Source organism: Phocoena sinus, chromosome 1 (assembly GCF_008692025.1).
Source record: "Phocoena sinus isolate mPhoSin1 chromosome 1, mPhoSin1.pri, whole genome shotgun sequence".
NCBI classification, from domain to species: domain Eukaryota; kingdom Metazoa; phylum Chordata; class Mammalia; order Artiodactyla; family Phocoenidae; genus Phocoena; species Phocoena sinus.
This window is the reverse complement of record NC_045763.1, coordinates 147,078,113-147,094,432: the sequence shown is the minus strand read 5'-3', so window position 1 is coordinate 147,094,432 and position 16,320 is coordinate 147,078,113. Positions and strand designations below refer to the sequence as shown.

The window sequence follows — 16,320 nt, the reverse complement described above, 5'->3', positions numbered from 1 at the left end:
GCACTCCCTCTCCACCCCAGGGATCAGCGTTCTTGGGCCTCTCAACATCCTCAGCCACTTAGGGAAGAACAGTGGACTCCGGGGTACAGGCCTGGGAAGATATAGATTCCTCATCCTTTCCCCTCTACATGTGTCAAGCAGAGCTGCCTACAGCCCTGCCACTCAAGTGTGTTCCTCAGTGTCCACAACCAGCAACGACAACATCAGCCGGGCGCTCGTTAGAAATGCAATTCTGACCCCTCCCCAGGGCCGCTGAATTAGAACCTGCATCTTAGCAAGACAGAAGCTGATTTGTGTGCGCATTAAAGATTGAGAGGCGCTAGTTTACAGCGCTAACCTGGGGAGGAAGCAGCTCCCCTCGGCCACCTCTGTCAGTGCAGTGTTCTCGGGGCCCTTGTTGGAGGTGGGGGGATCCAACGCAGGCACACACGGGCAGGTGGCCCAGTGGAAAGGACGTGGGATTTGGAGTTGGAGGATCTGAGTTCAAGTTCTATTTTACCACATACTCCTACATTTCCCTTGTTTGAGCCTCAGGTTTTGCATGGAGAAATAAGAGCATCAACCTCACCAAGTTACTGCAAGGATCAGATGAGATAAAATATGTGAAAGTAAAGTGGGTGCAGACGTTAAAACGGTGTGTGCACCACACGCAGAGACATGCACACGTGATAGATTTTGAAGCAGATGGTCACCCAGCCCATTGCTCCAACAGATTCAGCTACATGGAGGACATCCAAGGGCAGCAACAAGTAGGTCCTGACAAGTTCATCTGGGGCACAGAGGGAAAAATCAGACACAGCTTTGGGTCTGGTGGAAACTGAGCCGGGGACAAGGCTCAGGAATTGAACCTCTCCTCCTAAATCTTCAGTTTTGTAAGCCAGGTCATGGGAAAGGAATCATGGTCTTCGAATTGTACTTTAAAATCTCTTAAGCTGTAGGTGGCAGCTTTTTTGTCCTATTCACGGCCAGGCCAGGATGGGATTATGGGGAATCAAAGGATAAAGATGGGAATTACAAGTCAAGTAGGGACAGGTGATAGGGGATGTGATCTCAGAGGCCTCCTGCTAATGCTGCCTTGCTTAGGACATTAGTATCTATGCTCTCCAGAGCAGACAGGGTGGGCAGGTAGCCTTAGAATCCAAGTTTGGTAAGGCTGCTAAAAACATTAGAGTTCACTCAACTTTCTCATTTTACAATGAGCAAAACTGAGGTTAAGAACGTGCCCTAATGGTAAACTTGTGGTAGAACCCAGGTCCTGACAGCTAGTCCAGGCCACCAGGTACTTTCCCCAAGAGGTCCTGCTGCATTCAATCACTTAGGAGCCCCCAAAGGAAGAATGATGGGCGGTGGGTGGGTGATAAGCTGGCAGGAAGGAGTTTCCTGGGGAGAGCTTTATGGAAGAGGCATCTTTGAGTTGCGGCTCCAGAGAGGGGAGGGTTCTGACTGGGATCAATCCTCCCAGGACCTCTTTGATGGGACAAAGGCAAGCAATTGGGTGGGGGAGGAGAAGCGAGCAGTTGCCTGGGAGGGTCAGCTACTTGGATCAGGTGAGTTTGGGTTGAGGTGGAACGGGAGAGAGAGCAGGAATATGCGGACGCTGCTGGCCGGTGGGAAGTTCACAGTCACATTTATGAGACTGCACTGGGGGAAGCCCTGGGGAGGCTGTGCAGGGCCAGAGCCAGACAGACACCCACCTGCAGGTAAGGAAAGCGGTTTTAGTGGCCATATGACAAATGTCTAGAGAGAGATGGAGGCTGACTTACAATTCAACTCAGAGATTTTCAGCAAGAGTCAGGAGAAGGTGAGCGTGGAGTAGGATGACCAGTTTGCCTGGGACTGAGGAGTTTCTGAGAATGTGGAGCGTTAAATGCTGAAACCAGGATAGCCCCAGGCAAATTGAGATTACTTGTCACCCTGGCAGGGCGGGGAGGGCAGCCGGCCTGGCCTGAGGGCGCCTGCTGGAGAGACAGGTGGAGGAGAAAGCTGGCTGAGAACACGGGACCCCACCTGCGAACTTTAAACTTGAACCACAAAGGCAGGGTGAGTGGCAATTTAGTTGGGACTCTAGTAGCCTAAACTATTGTCTACTGAGTGCCAGGCCCTGGAGGAAGAAATGCAAGGAATAAAAATGCAAGGCCCCCAAATCCAGAGGAAAAATTAAATATGTGCTTAATCCTACATGAAACCATGAGTGACAGCTCCTCTAAAGGACAAACAAAATAGCAGAGGAGAGAGAGATTCTAGCTGGACGCAGACTGAGGGAAGAAGTGGGAAGAAGAATCCGAGTTGGGGTTTGAAGACTGGATTGGTTTGAAGGGAGGTGGTGAGGAAGGGTGAAGGACATCCTGAGGGAGAGGACACATGCAGAAGTAAGTACACTGCATGTTCTGTAACTTGTGGGGCTGGGCATCGGACAACAGCATGAAGATGCAACATGCATTGCAGCTGGAATATGAGCTTATATGAGATCCCTGGGCCTGGACTTTATTCTGAGACTGGAAAAATCCATCAAAGATTTTCAGAACAAGAAAACGACAGAGATCAGAGCTAGACGATCAACAAAGGGTTGTTCTTAACCATTTGCAGGGAAGGGGAGTCCATAACCCGCTTAGGTATTACTTACTGCACCTCATAACCTTTACCAGCAGGAAGTTCTCTCTAATGTCTAACACAAAGCTCTTTTCTGTGACCCTGATGCTTCCTGTGCTTTGTGAATCTCTGTGTCAAACCGAGAGTTCCACAGGGTTCAAAGGAGACACTACTCAAGAGAACGCAAAGGAAAATGATATTTTATTCTGGGACTTGAAGGATTAACCAAATACTGGGACTTTATTCCAAGAACCATGAACCATCCAGGAGAAGAAACACAACTTACACAAGACTATTCCTTACGACAAAAAAAATTCCTGTGCTGGAAATGTACTCAAGGAAGAGATGTAGGGAGAGGAGGAAAGGGGAGCAGAGGAGAAGGAAGGAAGAAGGAAGGATGAGGAGGTAAAAGTATAGAAAGAGGAAGAAGAGAAGGCAGATGAGGAAGAGGAAAGGGAGGCATACTGAGTTAAACGACACCCTTCCCCATCAAATATATCCAAGTCCTAAATCCCAGTACCAGTGAATGTGACTTTATTTGGAAAGAGGGTCTCAGCAGATGTAATTAACTTAAGGATCTCGAGATGTGATCATCCTGGATTTAGGGTGGGCCCTGAATAATCCAACGACTGGTGTCTTTATAAGTGAAAGGAGAGGGAGGTTTGATGCACAGAGGCCAAGGGCGAAGGCCATACAGAGGCAGAGATGGACGTTATGCCTCCACAAGCCAAGGGACGCCAGGAGCCACCAGAAGCTGGAAGAAGCAAGGAAGGATTCTCCCCCAGAGCCTTCAGAGGGAACTCGGCCCTGCTGACACCATTTCTGACCTCTTGGCTCCAGAAGTTGTGAGAGAATAAATTCCTGTTGTTTTAAGCCCTGCGGTGCGTGGTCACCTGTTACAGCAGCTGCTACAGCAAACTAATGCACTTGGGGATCCCCTGTGTGAGTGCGTGTTGGGAGATGGTGGGGAGGTACCAGTGTACCAACCTAGAGAAGCTTCTGGTCTGATGGTTTTCTTTACCCTGGGAAGCTCCAAGGAAATCTGAGACTGCTAGGCCATACAGGACATAGTCGTAAATAATAGTAGAGACATGCAGATAACGTGGAAACAAAGTCAACTACAATTGAAACTTGAAGTCCAAATGCCACTGACAGCCTAAGAAAGCCTGAGGCCAGGCTCCTCCGTGGGGCTGTCCTTGGCCTCAGTGACAGGAAGCGTCAACACGTGCCCTGGACGTTTGTTGTCAGTCTCAGGCCAGGGCCTCGGACGCACGTTTCCCACTGTTTCTATGGAGGAGCATCTTTTGTTTCCTGAACCAAAGCCTCAGGATCATAAATAACCCATGGTAAACCCACTGGGGGCTTGTAGGCATGAATTATTTGTAAATGCCATGAAAGGCCCCTGGCCTAGAAGGTCCTGCACCCAGAGTGCATTACATGCACGGGTCCTATTCTCCCCAGGCCCTTCCCCAGCCCTATAATCAGCCTATTGTACTTACAAAGGATTTGGGGCTCAAGCAAGTAGCCCCAAATGGGGACGTTTACCCTCCATAATGTACACATGTAGATGAATAACAATGGATCACCACATGGCTCATGACAGGGTTTCTGAGCTTACAGATGTCAGGTGAATCTTTACCGCTAATGCAAAGGAAGAAAAAAATACTTCCCTAGCCAAGCAAAGCAGACCCGACAACACCAGCTGGTGAAGGAACAAGATGCTTGGGGTGATTGGATCCAGGGAATGGTTGGTGGATTATCCAGCTCTCTTCTCCCTGGCTGCTTCCTTTAGGACTAGTATTTGACAGGAGGAAATGCTGCGTGTGAGCACGTGAGTACATACACATACATACACACACACACACACACACACACACACACACACACACACACACGGCAACAGCAACACTGCTGGCAGACAGCCCGCAAACCTCTAGCCATGGATGTGAGAAGGGCTCGCGTGCCCACGTGCAAACAGTGCCTGGCTCTGCAGAAGGAGACAGCAGCCAAAGCCCACACAGTGACAACGGGGCAGCTGCTTATGCTCTGGCCCCCTCTGTGAGCCCTGAGCACATGAGCGGTCACCAGCAGTGCGGAGCGCGGAGGAAGAAGCACAGAGCACCACGGGTGCTACCCCTGCACATGGCACGGGACGCAGCTGTGCTGTCAGGTGAGTTGGGCTGGGGGACATGGAGAAACACTGCTTGAAGTGACTGATGATAGACTCCAAGGAGTTTTGTCACTGGGACCGTAATTAGGAGCACCAGCCAGCAAGCCTTGTGCCCAAAGCATCCCCGTTCAGGTTCTAACCTGAGAGAAACGTCAGAGTGGAATTAGGAAGGTGCTGAAACACAAAGCCCAGGATGAAAAGCCTGGCAGCTTCTCAGCTGCCTCGACCTGCAGTGAAACAAACAGTGAAACAAAGCCGCTCTGCTGCTGGATTCATCTGGCCTTGAGGCAGAAGGGTTGAGAAAATTGAATTTGGAACGCCGGCTCTGCCCCGGGTTTTTCTTCCAGCCCAGCTCACAGTTCGGGGTTAGCAAAGGCATCTGCCTCCCTGCGTGAAATTTCAGCTGTGCACAGCAAGGACCGGGTTCCCCTCTTCAATAAATAATGCCTGCCAAATCCGCTCGTCCCCCTGCAACTCTCCAGTCACAGGTATCCTTTGCCTTTATTTCTCTCTCCCCTTTCTTTCCCTTAGCCCAATTCTTTCCCCACACCCTCACTGTCCTAGAGCAAAAGGAAGCGGCTTCCACTCAGAGTAAGTTTTCTGAGTCCTCCCCAGAGCCAAGTGAAAACCAAACAGAGAGGATGTCGGAGAAAGCAGCACCCTTCACACCCCACCCCCACCCCGAGCCTTACATAATCATTTCATCATCTCTTTTATGAAATCGAGTTCAAATTCCTATGGCAAAATTCCTCCAACTGCTTGAGAATGGGACTTCAGGGAAGGAAGTGTCACCAGTTTACTACATGGCCTGCTGCTAGCTAGAGCCCTGAGTAGTGTACTTTGTCAAGATTTTCAGTATTGTTTTAATTGAGATATAATTGACAAGTACCATTCTATTAGTTTCAGGTGTACAGCATAATGATTCAATATTTGTATATATCGTGAAATGATCATTGCAAGTCCAATTAACATCGGTCACCAAGGATTTTAAGTGATCTATGCCAATTCTTAACTCTGCAGGTGCTCTCTTCTTTTTCCATGTCATTCTCCCACCCGCTGCCATCTGCCATAGGATTTGTCCCAGGCTTGGGGAAGCCCTCTCCCTGTTTCAGTTACTGGGACCAGCTTCTCTTCTCCATGCATCCAGTTGGTTACAGAGGTCCAACACGGTTAGATGCACTACCACACCTCACCAACAGGAGGCGCCAAATGTATGATGTGCTCCAGCTGGAGGAGTGCAAGATTTTCCCTGCGATAATACAAACAAGTACCCTCTTTTAAAAATTCATACTCTGTGAACCAGAAGCTATTTCATGTCTGGTTTAAGCACTTGCGAGGAGTGTGCTGGGAAATGCAGCAGAACGCAGGAGCTGTCTGCAAATAGATCTCCGAGGAAAAAGGCACCATCCTCGGCATGCTGCCTGTAGCAAGGGGCTTCTTAAAAATTAAATCTGTTCTGGAAAATATGCAGGCTCTTGCTATTATAGGCAGCCCAGGGACAGTCAGGTGGATGTAAAAGCCTGGAAAGTAAAAAGGTTTGAGTTGCTGCTGGGTTCCTGTAACACTGCTGGGTACAGAAGAGATCGCAAGCTCACTCTAGACCCCGGAAAGCATCATATCCTAGTCCACTTCTCCTTGGGGTCTCTAGACACCTCTAGGAAAGAAGAATCCTGAAGCTGCCCTCGCCTGTAAGTCTGGGACAAATGCCCTTTTGAAGTCTTCAAGCAACCCCTTCATAGGTAAAACCAGGTGGAGTTATAGGAAAAAAGAAACAAAATTGAGGGGTGAGGAGACTGGCTAGTGGTTCCCTCAGCCGGCCCTCTCTTCTCGGATTCTTACGGAGTAGATTCACTATTTTCCCGTCATCCATGCAGCCATTTAACCAGCCATTTCTACGTGCTGTCCACCATGAGGCATGAAACCAAGCAGGACCCTGTGGGGCTCCCGGGCAAGGAAGCCCTTCTGTGTCCCCCGTTTCTTGTTTGTAGGGAATAGACTCCAGCCTCCATGACCTTCCCTGAGTCCCAAAGGGCAGATTCGAACAGTTGCTAATCAGGGAAGGGAGGGGATGCAGAGACAAGGGAGGAGTAGCCAAGAAACACTAGTGCAGCCTTGGGGCAGGTCCTGGTTCCACCTCAAGGGATACACATAACAATAGCTTCGAGCTCTTCTACAGAACTAAAACCCCCAACAAATGGAAGATGTCAGCATTCTTCATTCCAGAGAAGACCACCTGAGGCCAGATTAAAGGAGTGCAGGCCCTACACATACTCTGATCTTATCCGCAACCCCACCCTTGAACCATCGCTATAAAACTCCTCACCAGATCCTCCCAGGTTGGGACAAACAATTTTTCGGGGCACAAGCCCACTGTGCCCCCTTTGCCTGGCAAAGCTATAAAGCTCTTCTTTTCTACTTCACCCAAAACTCTGTCTCTGAGATTCGATTCAGCACCAGTGCCCAGAGGCTGAGTTTTTGGCATCAGGCATGGGGGGTACCCTCCATGGGGCATAGAGTTGCCTTCCATAAGACACAAGTGTACCCCCATAGGACTGGATTTCTCTCCCAGTCAGGTAAATTCCCACCTCCTCTCCATCAAGATCCAGCTCAAAGTTACCCCCTCAAAGCCTTTGCTAATTACTCCTGGGCTAGAGAGGGCTTAGACTCATGGTCCTCATATGCCTACTCTGACGTTAAGGCCTTTCCCCAGCCCTGGCTGTGTTCTGGGCCCCAGTGTGACTCTCCAGCCTGCCCAGCTGCGAATCTCCAGCCCAGCTGGCCACCCACTTGAGAGCTGAAGGTCATTCCTCTGGCCTTTCATGATGGTCTGGGACACGCTGCAGCTCTGGACGTCCCAGCCACAGACCATCACAAGGATTTTATGCCACCTCCGTGGTGCCAGAGCTGACCCACGTGCCAAAGAGAACTTGTCAGGAGGATCACTCTGCCTCCGATTTTCTGGTTTCTCTACTCCATCGTTAGATTATGTGACTCACCTGGATCCCCCTCCCCCTTCTCTGAACAAACAGCAAACCATCTAGCCCTGCGGTGCCTTCCAGGAGGCCGAGATGCCCTTAGGCCACAGCTCTCTAATGGAATTACACGGGAGACAGGCAGGGCGTGCTGCAGCCTCCAAAGCCCCGTGTGGCTGACAGGCTCCTCAGGGGAACTGAGGGCACAGGGACCAGTGCTGCTATCCCTGGATCTGGGACGTGGGGTTCACATTTAGAGGAGGGGCACAAAAGCAAGAGTACAGTCTTGGTGATTGCCAGACCTGGGCTCAAATTCTAGCCCCAATTAGCTTACTGGATCTAGGGCAAATTATTTAACCTAATTGGACCTCAGGTTGCCCTGCACGGAAATGAGATAATAACGCATAGAAAAGTTTTAGCGTGTACTTGGCTGGGAAACACTCAATATATGAGGGTGATTGTTATTATTTTATGCTGGCATCAGTGGTACCTACAGAGGCTGAGAGATCTCTATACCCAGGGCCTGGGGAAGAAAGAATGGGAAAGGGATGGTGTGGGATATATGGGCAAAGATTAGGAGGGAGAAAGGAGAGGTGTCTCTACAGATACCATCTTACAGTCAAGGCTTCAAAAATCTATAGCAATAACAAGAGAAAGGCACATGGCCAATAAGTTGATGGACTTGCATGTTCATTTGTTGGTTGGCTGGTTGGTCGGCGAGTCCGTTCATTCATTCATTCACTCATTCATTCATTCAACTATTGAATGCTTACTTTGTACTAAGCTCTAAGAGAATTGATCAGGACAGAGGCGAGTCGGGCAGACAAAGGCTCAGCCCTCAAGGAGCTTCTATATAGCAAGAGAGACACACAGAGTTAATTGGAAGTATAGCGAGAGCTACCAGGGAGATGACCAGTGCTTACTGGATCAAAAGGACACAGGGCCTCACCTATACCAGAGAGACTGAAGAGAAGCTATATGGAGTCCTGGCCTGACTGTGGATTTACTCTAGAAGTTTAAGTTAAGGAAGGGCAGGACAAGACCATTAAGCGACACTGGTAACAAGTAAATTACACCCAACAAAGTTTGCAGTGAGAGGCACCAAAATTGGGTAGCTCCGTGACACACATTCTACTAGAAACCATCTACATAGGCATCTGGGCTGGGATAGATTTGCGTGTGAGCTCCCGATGCCAGCATCCCAAGCTCCCTTGGAGGGGTTGAACTCACATTTGATTCCTTTATTCTAACATCTCTTAGAAGGTAGTTACCATTACGACAGGCAGCCTAGGTTCAAATCCTGACTTTCCACTGACTAAGAGCAGGGGCTGGAATAAAAACCTCCATGACTCACTGGCAAAATTTATAAGAACGAGCTCATAGCCAAAGAGAAAACTTTTCGGAGTAGGAAGAGCATTTAAATGGGAACAAGGAAGCTCAGACACATGGCAGATGAGGTAGGAACGTGAAATCTGACTGAGCCAATAAAATAACCAGAAAGTAACCTCCAAGGAGGGCCTTTGAGGCCAGGGCGAAAACACGTCTCAGCAGCCTTCTATTAGCGCATGTGCAGCTAAATTCTCTTTGATGACGTAAGGCTGGCTGCCCTCTAGAAAGCAATGGCTCCTGAACGCTTGTGGGGAGGTGAGGGAAGGCTGAGTTCAGGAGGATGTTCAGAAAGCAGGGAGCCTCCGCCAGCAACCTCTGCTGGGGCTTTACCGAGGACCCAGTGAGGGACACTCCCACTGCTGAGTCTCTTTGGCTTCTTGATGTTTCACCGACAAGACCTGTCCATTCTACAGGTCACTGACCGTCTGAGCCAGAAGAGAGATGAAAGATCATCTAGTTCCTGTTTCCCAAAGATGTTCTGCAAAACACTAGCTCTGATGGATGCTATTAAGTATATTAAAATAGATAATAAAAAGAAAGATAATAAATACTTATTGGTATAATTCAAAAAAGTGTTCAGGGGCCAAATAAATGTGAGAAACGTTGGGCTAAACATCTGAGACTTTGGGACGCCAACTTGCTCACCTGGGGACTGAGTCCATGGTCTGAGACTCATTAGCACCACCCTATTTATTATGAGTCAACCACACACTTCTAAGAAAATATTAGGAAGGTACGTCACTCTCCAAAGGACTGCATTGGCATGGCAGTCCTCTAAGGTAGGCTGGATCCTTTCTAACTTGTGGTAAACACACTGTGTCATAGGACATCAAGGATGATAAGAGTTAAGAGAAATTACAGCTTCCCTCCCCCACCACTGCCTCCACGTCGGGCTCTTCCAGTCCCTCCATCTATTCTGTCCTAGGAGGAAATCGGATCTGTGATGATGAGTCCAACAGCACCATTCTTTACCAAACCCCCCTGATGAACCACCTGGTCCTCTGGTGTTACCTGGGGGGCCCAGGCACAGATCTTGGAATCATCTGTCTGGGAGATTTCCAGGCGTTACAGTTTAGCCCCCACTCCCCTTTTAAAACATTTAGCACCTGACAGGGTCTCTGAATTCCCAGAAAAACTAAGCTCGTCCATAACAATAATGATAGCAACACATACATTGAGAACTTGCTTCGTCAAAGCACCTTTCTAAGGTACTATTACCACTCCTATGTTATCAATGAATGAATTGGGGCCCAGAGAGGTTAGGTAACTGGCCCAAGGTCACTAAAAGGACAGCCAGGATTTGAAGTATTTCAAGTCTTCTTGACTTGCCTCCATACGATTATTCTATGAGCCAAACTATTACAGTCCCTGCTCTCCTTCTTTGCTCTGCTGCCTCCACTCCTACCTATAATGGAAGAGAACTAACCCAGCTGTGTACCTACTACCTGCAAGGCACTGTGCCTGGCAACGTAATCACCCTTCCACAGCTACCCAGTGGGGTAGACAGGATGAATCCACAGAAGAGAAATAGTTGTACTTGTTCAAATTCCCACCCCCCCTGCTGCCCACACCTCCCCAGCTCACAAGTGGCTGAGCCCAGATGTGAATATCTTCCTTTAAAGCCTATACTTATTGTAGAACTTTATTACTACCTTGGAAATGGCTGGATATAGCCTGACCACCTGCAGTTTAAGCAGAGTTATACATAGTGAAGCATGGAGCCCTTTCATTATCTCCCACCCCCAGGATCATGATGGGTTTCTGCTATATGCTTTTGGGGGTACTAAGGAGTGTCCCCCAAAATCCACAGAGGGCCTCCCAGGTCCCTAACATCACTTCTGATCCTCTTGATGCAAAAGGACTTGGCTTTGGTTTATATTTTGTTGTCCAGAAAGAATTATGGTCTTATCACTCACATCATCTGTCCCCTTCCCACCCTTAATTCCAACACCCTGATTTTAAAATAACCTTTACAGCTTGACAGTTTAATAGATGATTTTAATTCTACAGAAGCCCTCCCTGTGGAAGAATGGCAAGGAAAATATGGGCTGTGTAGAGATCGTTTTGAAAACTTAGTTCTTCAGTGAGGAAGGGGATGTATTTCTAAGCACCTGGCTCTGTGGTGCTTTCTTTCCATCTTATCAGCCTTCCAGAAGAATTCGTTCAGGGAGAAAACTGAAAGCCTTTCCAATGCCACTTATACACAGAGCTCTCTCCAAACCTCCAATGCTTTGACCTCCTCTTCGCCAGAATAAAATGCCCTTTTGTTAAAGTGGGCTAGAAATGTACATATAGTATTCAAGACAATTCACTATGGCAACCTCAGTTTTAGAAAACTGGTGCTTTGAAACCACCAGTAACTACAGTCCCAACTCCCTCCCAAACTCACTATGTTGGGGCCTTATCAAGCTAAGAAAAATCCATCCTGGAACAAATTACTATATGCAAACACGATGCAAAACATACTTACAAACATAAAAATACTGGCTTTAAAAATAAAGCGCCCTACACAGAGAATGAGCTCCACCCAACTAACTACCTACATGCCAATTATCCCATGCACTGACTGCTGCTAATTACCTAACGGCTTGTCTGCAATACGTCATTTAATTGAGGTGCACTTCCTCTACTGTCCTGACAATGAGCAGGAGGACCAATCTCCTAGCCAGCACCTGGGAAGTGAGACCTCTTCCCCAGTCGTAAGGAGAGTAGAGCCCAGGTGAAACATGATTCAAGAAAGGGTCCGGTTATAAACAAAGAGGGGCAAAGCATGAACTCAGAACCTCCTGGACTGAAGGCGGAAGGTGAGGATGGGTGGCGGGGAAGAGAGGGAATAAATATGTAGCGAGTGGTTCCTATAGGCACTATGTCAACTTTTTTTGTTTTAATGCATATGATCTTCTCAATAAACCTAATTAGGAGGGATTTTTATTAGACCCTTTTCACAGATGAGGAAACTGAGGCTTAGAATAGTTCAGTAACTTGCACAAGGGCACACGGCTAATCAGGAGTCACACCAGGGTTCAAAACCAGGTCCTTAACTCCAAAGCGGGTACTCTTTTTAGTAAGTCACTAACATCACGGCCAAGCTGACCTGCTGGGCCATGCCTCCCCAGCACACCCACCAATGGTGCAGCTGTCACTCTGACGGGAAAACCTCTTATGTCTCGCAACCTGGGATATGACTGGGATTTACTGTACAATAAAGTATCCTCCAAGTGTTCTGAAGGATAGCAAAGGCCACTGGAGATATTTTGGAGACAATCTGTGCCACCCCTGAAAAGTCAACAGATGGGGAGAAAGCAGAAGCTGAAGAATGCCAGCATGGGAAAAGCTGAGAGCCACACTTAACCGAGGCCCACCACAGGATGCAATGCTGCTTATCAGGAAGATGGGGGCAGGTGCCGGTTTGGAATCTACCCCTTATGAGCTGGGTGGCCTTGGAAAAGTGATTCTCTTCTCCATGGGGTCCTAGCTGCTTCCTTTGAGAAGCGGGGTTGGTACTGTAATGTCATGAGGTTGTTCTGAGGATTTAATAAGCTGACATAAAACATACACTGACATTGTGACATATCTGGAGTTGGTAATAATGTTACTATTAATAGTGCACAAAGCTCCGATTGCCTGTAGGAAAATGCCCGGAGAGCCTGACATCCTAGGAAGCCGAGGGTCTGAGATGAGGAAGGTCCCACTTCCCCTTTTTTCATGAACAAGTACACGCCACATCCTCAGAAGAGAGGAGGATGCCGTGCTTTCCTTTTGGCAAAATACTGATGCCCTGGTGACTGACCTAACAGGTCAGAACAACCTCATTTTTCCCTCCTTGAATGGAACTAGCCAAGAGTGGGTGTGCGCCGACCTCACCACTGACAGGAGCTAAAGGGACAGTGAGGCCAGAGCAGCTGGCCCCTCCTTTCCTGCAAGAGGTGCAGAGAACCCTGGGATAACATCCACCCCACGGAACATTCTGCAGAGCGAGTACCCTGTATACACAAAGGCAGAAGCGTAAGATAAGAAAGAAGGGAGTGTCAAGTGGATGAAACAAAATAATAACTCACAGTTTAATTGAGCACATACTATGTTCTAGAACCTGTATGTAGGAGCTTTGCAAATATTATCTTATTTAATCCTCATAATTATCTTACAAGTAGACCTTTCCATCAGCCCCATTTTACAGATGGGGAAGCATTTAGAGCTTGCAGAAGCACTAAGTGGTAGAGCAGGATGCAGACTAAAGTCTCACCTGGCTCAGAGCCCACAGACAAGGAAAACCAAAGGTCAAAATGCTGCATCGGCCTTCAGGTTCTGCCTCCTTCATCCTTGCCTGTGACCTCAGGTGTCTTTGGAGGAAGGTAACAGGTCCTCCATGAGTTGGATCCCAAGAGCAGTGCCAAGGGCTGGGTGGTGCTCATACACATGGGTTCAGGGATAAGGGGGTGAGACTTGGAATACAGAGGCTAGGGTCAGCTATGAAGCTGTGAGAAGCAGGAAGAGACCTGGTCAAATGAGTCATTTCTGGCTCCGGCTCTTTCTTTACTATGACCTTTCTATAAAATGTCATATTTGTGAAATGAGGGTGGTGGTGAAATGGAGGAGAGACTGGATGTTCATTGAGGCACCTTCCAGCACAGAGTTCTTGCTGTGCGCTGGAGGACATCTACAGGACCGAACAACTCCCCAAACAGATGTCAAAGGCACTGTGTTCTCAGGAATCTTTGCAAATAACACACTTGATTTTGCCAAGATAGAAACAGCCGCAAGAATACACTTCATTTGGCCAGAAAAAAATAGCTACAAGAATGATTCATGCATGTAATGTTCTCATCTTCTATGCCCTATGTAACTAGGCATTAATTCGCAAAAGGACAAAATGAGAGACTACAATGAATATACCAAAATGCCTCTCTTTTTTTCCTCTTTATATAAAAGATCTCACTAAAATTCTCTCAGATCCATATCAGACTCATAGGCACTTGATATTGGAAGGACATTTGAAGATCAACTGATCTGACTCTCCACTGGATGGCTAAGTCCCCTCCACAGTGTCTCTGAGGGGTCTCCAGGGGATGCCTAAATACCTCCAGGACAAGAAACCAGATACCTATTGAATTCAATGGGCAGCTCCGATCTTTTTCGAGGTCCTTCTTATACTGTCTACAGCTTTGGTTCCACCTCTGCACCTTGTGGCCACACAGACTACGCCAAATGCTCCTCCACACAGTCCTTCAGAAACGTGGTCCCCGAGTCTTCTCTTCTGCAGAGCTGTCAATCATTCTGCACTTACAAAAACAATCTGACCGCTGACACACTGTTGTTTTTGTTGTCGTCCTTGTTTTTCTAAGACAGATTTACTTGATCCACAATTTTTCCAAGATGATTAGTCCTCCAAGTAACCCAAACTGTGCATTTTTTCCAACCTATATTATCAGCAACACTGAAGGCTGATCATAATCAACTTGCTTTCATAAAAAGAAGGAATCCATCAAAAAATAGACTTTAAGAGAATCCACTTGGCTAAAACTATCACCAGCAAGCGTTCCATGTTCACAGATAAACAGGGAAGAACTATGAATGCACATTTCTCCCCCACTACCCATTCCCCACTGGAATTTAAACGACCAGCTTTCCAATCACAGAACCATAAAAATCATCAATCATCGGCCACAACCTCACATCTTATGATGTGGATACTGAGGCCCAGCGATCCCATCTCTTTCTCCATGCCATCCCCGGATGTTTTTTTTTTTTTTTTTTTTTTGTGGTACGCGGGCCTCTCACTGTTGTGGCCTCTCCTGCCGCGGAGCACAGGCTCCGGACGTGCAGGCTCAGTGGCCATGGCTCACGGGCCCAGCCGCTCCACGGTATGTGGGATCTTCCCAGACCGGGGCACGAACCCGCGTCCCCTGCATTGGCAGGCGGACTCCCAACCACTGCGCCACCAGGGAAGCCCCCGGATGTTTTTATAATACCCCGTGCTGGGTTAGGCACTGGGGATACCAAGCCCTTGCCCTCCCAGGTCTCTGAGCAGGGACTCACAAGGCAGTGTAATTCAAGGAATGTAAAATAGGTAGAAGCACATTGGTGGGGTAACCCAATGACAGGCGTTTGGAACCTTGTACAAAAAACTTGGCAAAAGGCTGTTTCCTTTCTCTGCGCCTTTACTCAAGCTGCTCCTCCAAGTGTAACCCTCCTCTTTGTTTGGCAAACTGATCCTTTAAGACTCAGCTTAGGTATCACCACCCCCACCAATACTTTCTCCCTGACTCCCCCTTTATCTGCCCTTCTCCCTTATGATCCCGTTAACACCTTGTACGAATCACGCTCATTGTACGTAGCATCATGTACCACACTTAGCTTTCCCGTGTGGATTGTCTCCATTAGACTTGAGCTTCCTGAAGCTAGGGAACTTAGTTTTACTCAGTTTTATACATCTAGTCTGGTTCAGTTGGCATGTACTGGATTTGATGAACAAATAAACATTTCAGCAGACTCTTAAGGGTTAACAGGAATGTGTCACACACAGAAGAAGAGAAGAGAATTCCAGGTCAGGAAGCCCATGCAGAGAGACAGTGCTCTGAAAGGGCGTGGCATGTCTGCAGAGCTGTGTGGGCCATTCTCCCGGTGGGCGTTGGAGTGCTGGGGTTGGAGCTCGGGGGTTAAGTTCGGGCCAGATGTGAAAAACCACATAAGCCGTGCTGAAGTTTGCAGACATTATCCTGTAGTTAGGGTGGGTGCAAAAAGTCTTTATGGAGGCGAGTGACGTCATCCCATTAGTCTTTAAGGTCACATAAGTGGCCAAGGAGGAAGCACCGCATTGAGGAGAGACACAGGGAAGGAGGGTGTGTTTGGAGCCTATGGTTGCTTCAGAACAGGGGGAGACTCTGTATCAGGGGCACCGTGGTGCAGGAGCTCAGGAAGAGCCCTGAGGGGGGATGCAAAGTGTGGACCCAGGTTTGAGAGCATCAGTGGAACCAACAGGATCTGATGAGTAAACTGAGGCGTGGGAGACAGGGAAGAAGCATCAGTGTTGACGGCAGTGTTTCTAACCTGGAATCCCGGGGTGAGACAGACAATGTTAATAGAGACGGGCCACGAGAAGAGGAACAGTTTTGGCGGGGGGCAGATCGTGAGGTCATTCCTGGAAAGATTCCTATGACAATCCTCCCAGACGATGTCTATAGGTTGAGAGCTACTTCTTAA

General features: G+C 48.1%; 1 protein-coding gene across 2 annotated transcripts in view; it reads right to left on the bottom strand.

Annotated features, from left to right (window-relative positions):
- KCNH1 (potassium voltage-gated channel subfamily H member 1) overlaps positions 1–16,320 on the bottom strand; it is a 415,341-nt gene that overhangs the window by 72,584 nt on the left and 326,437 nt on the right. The gene's annotated exons all lie outside the window — the stretch shown is intronic.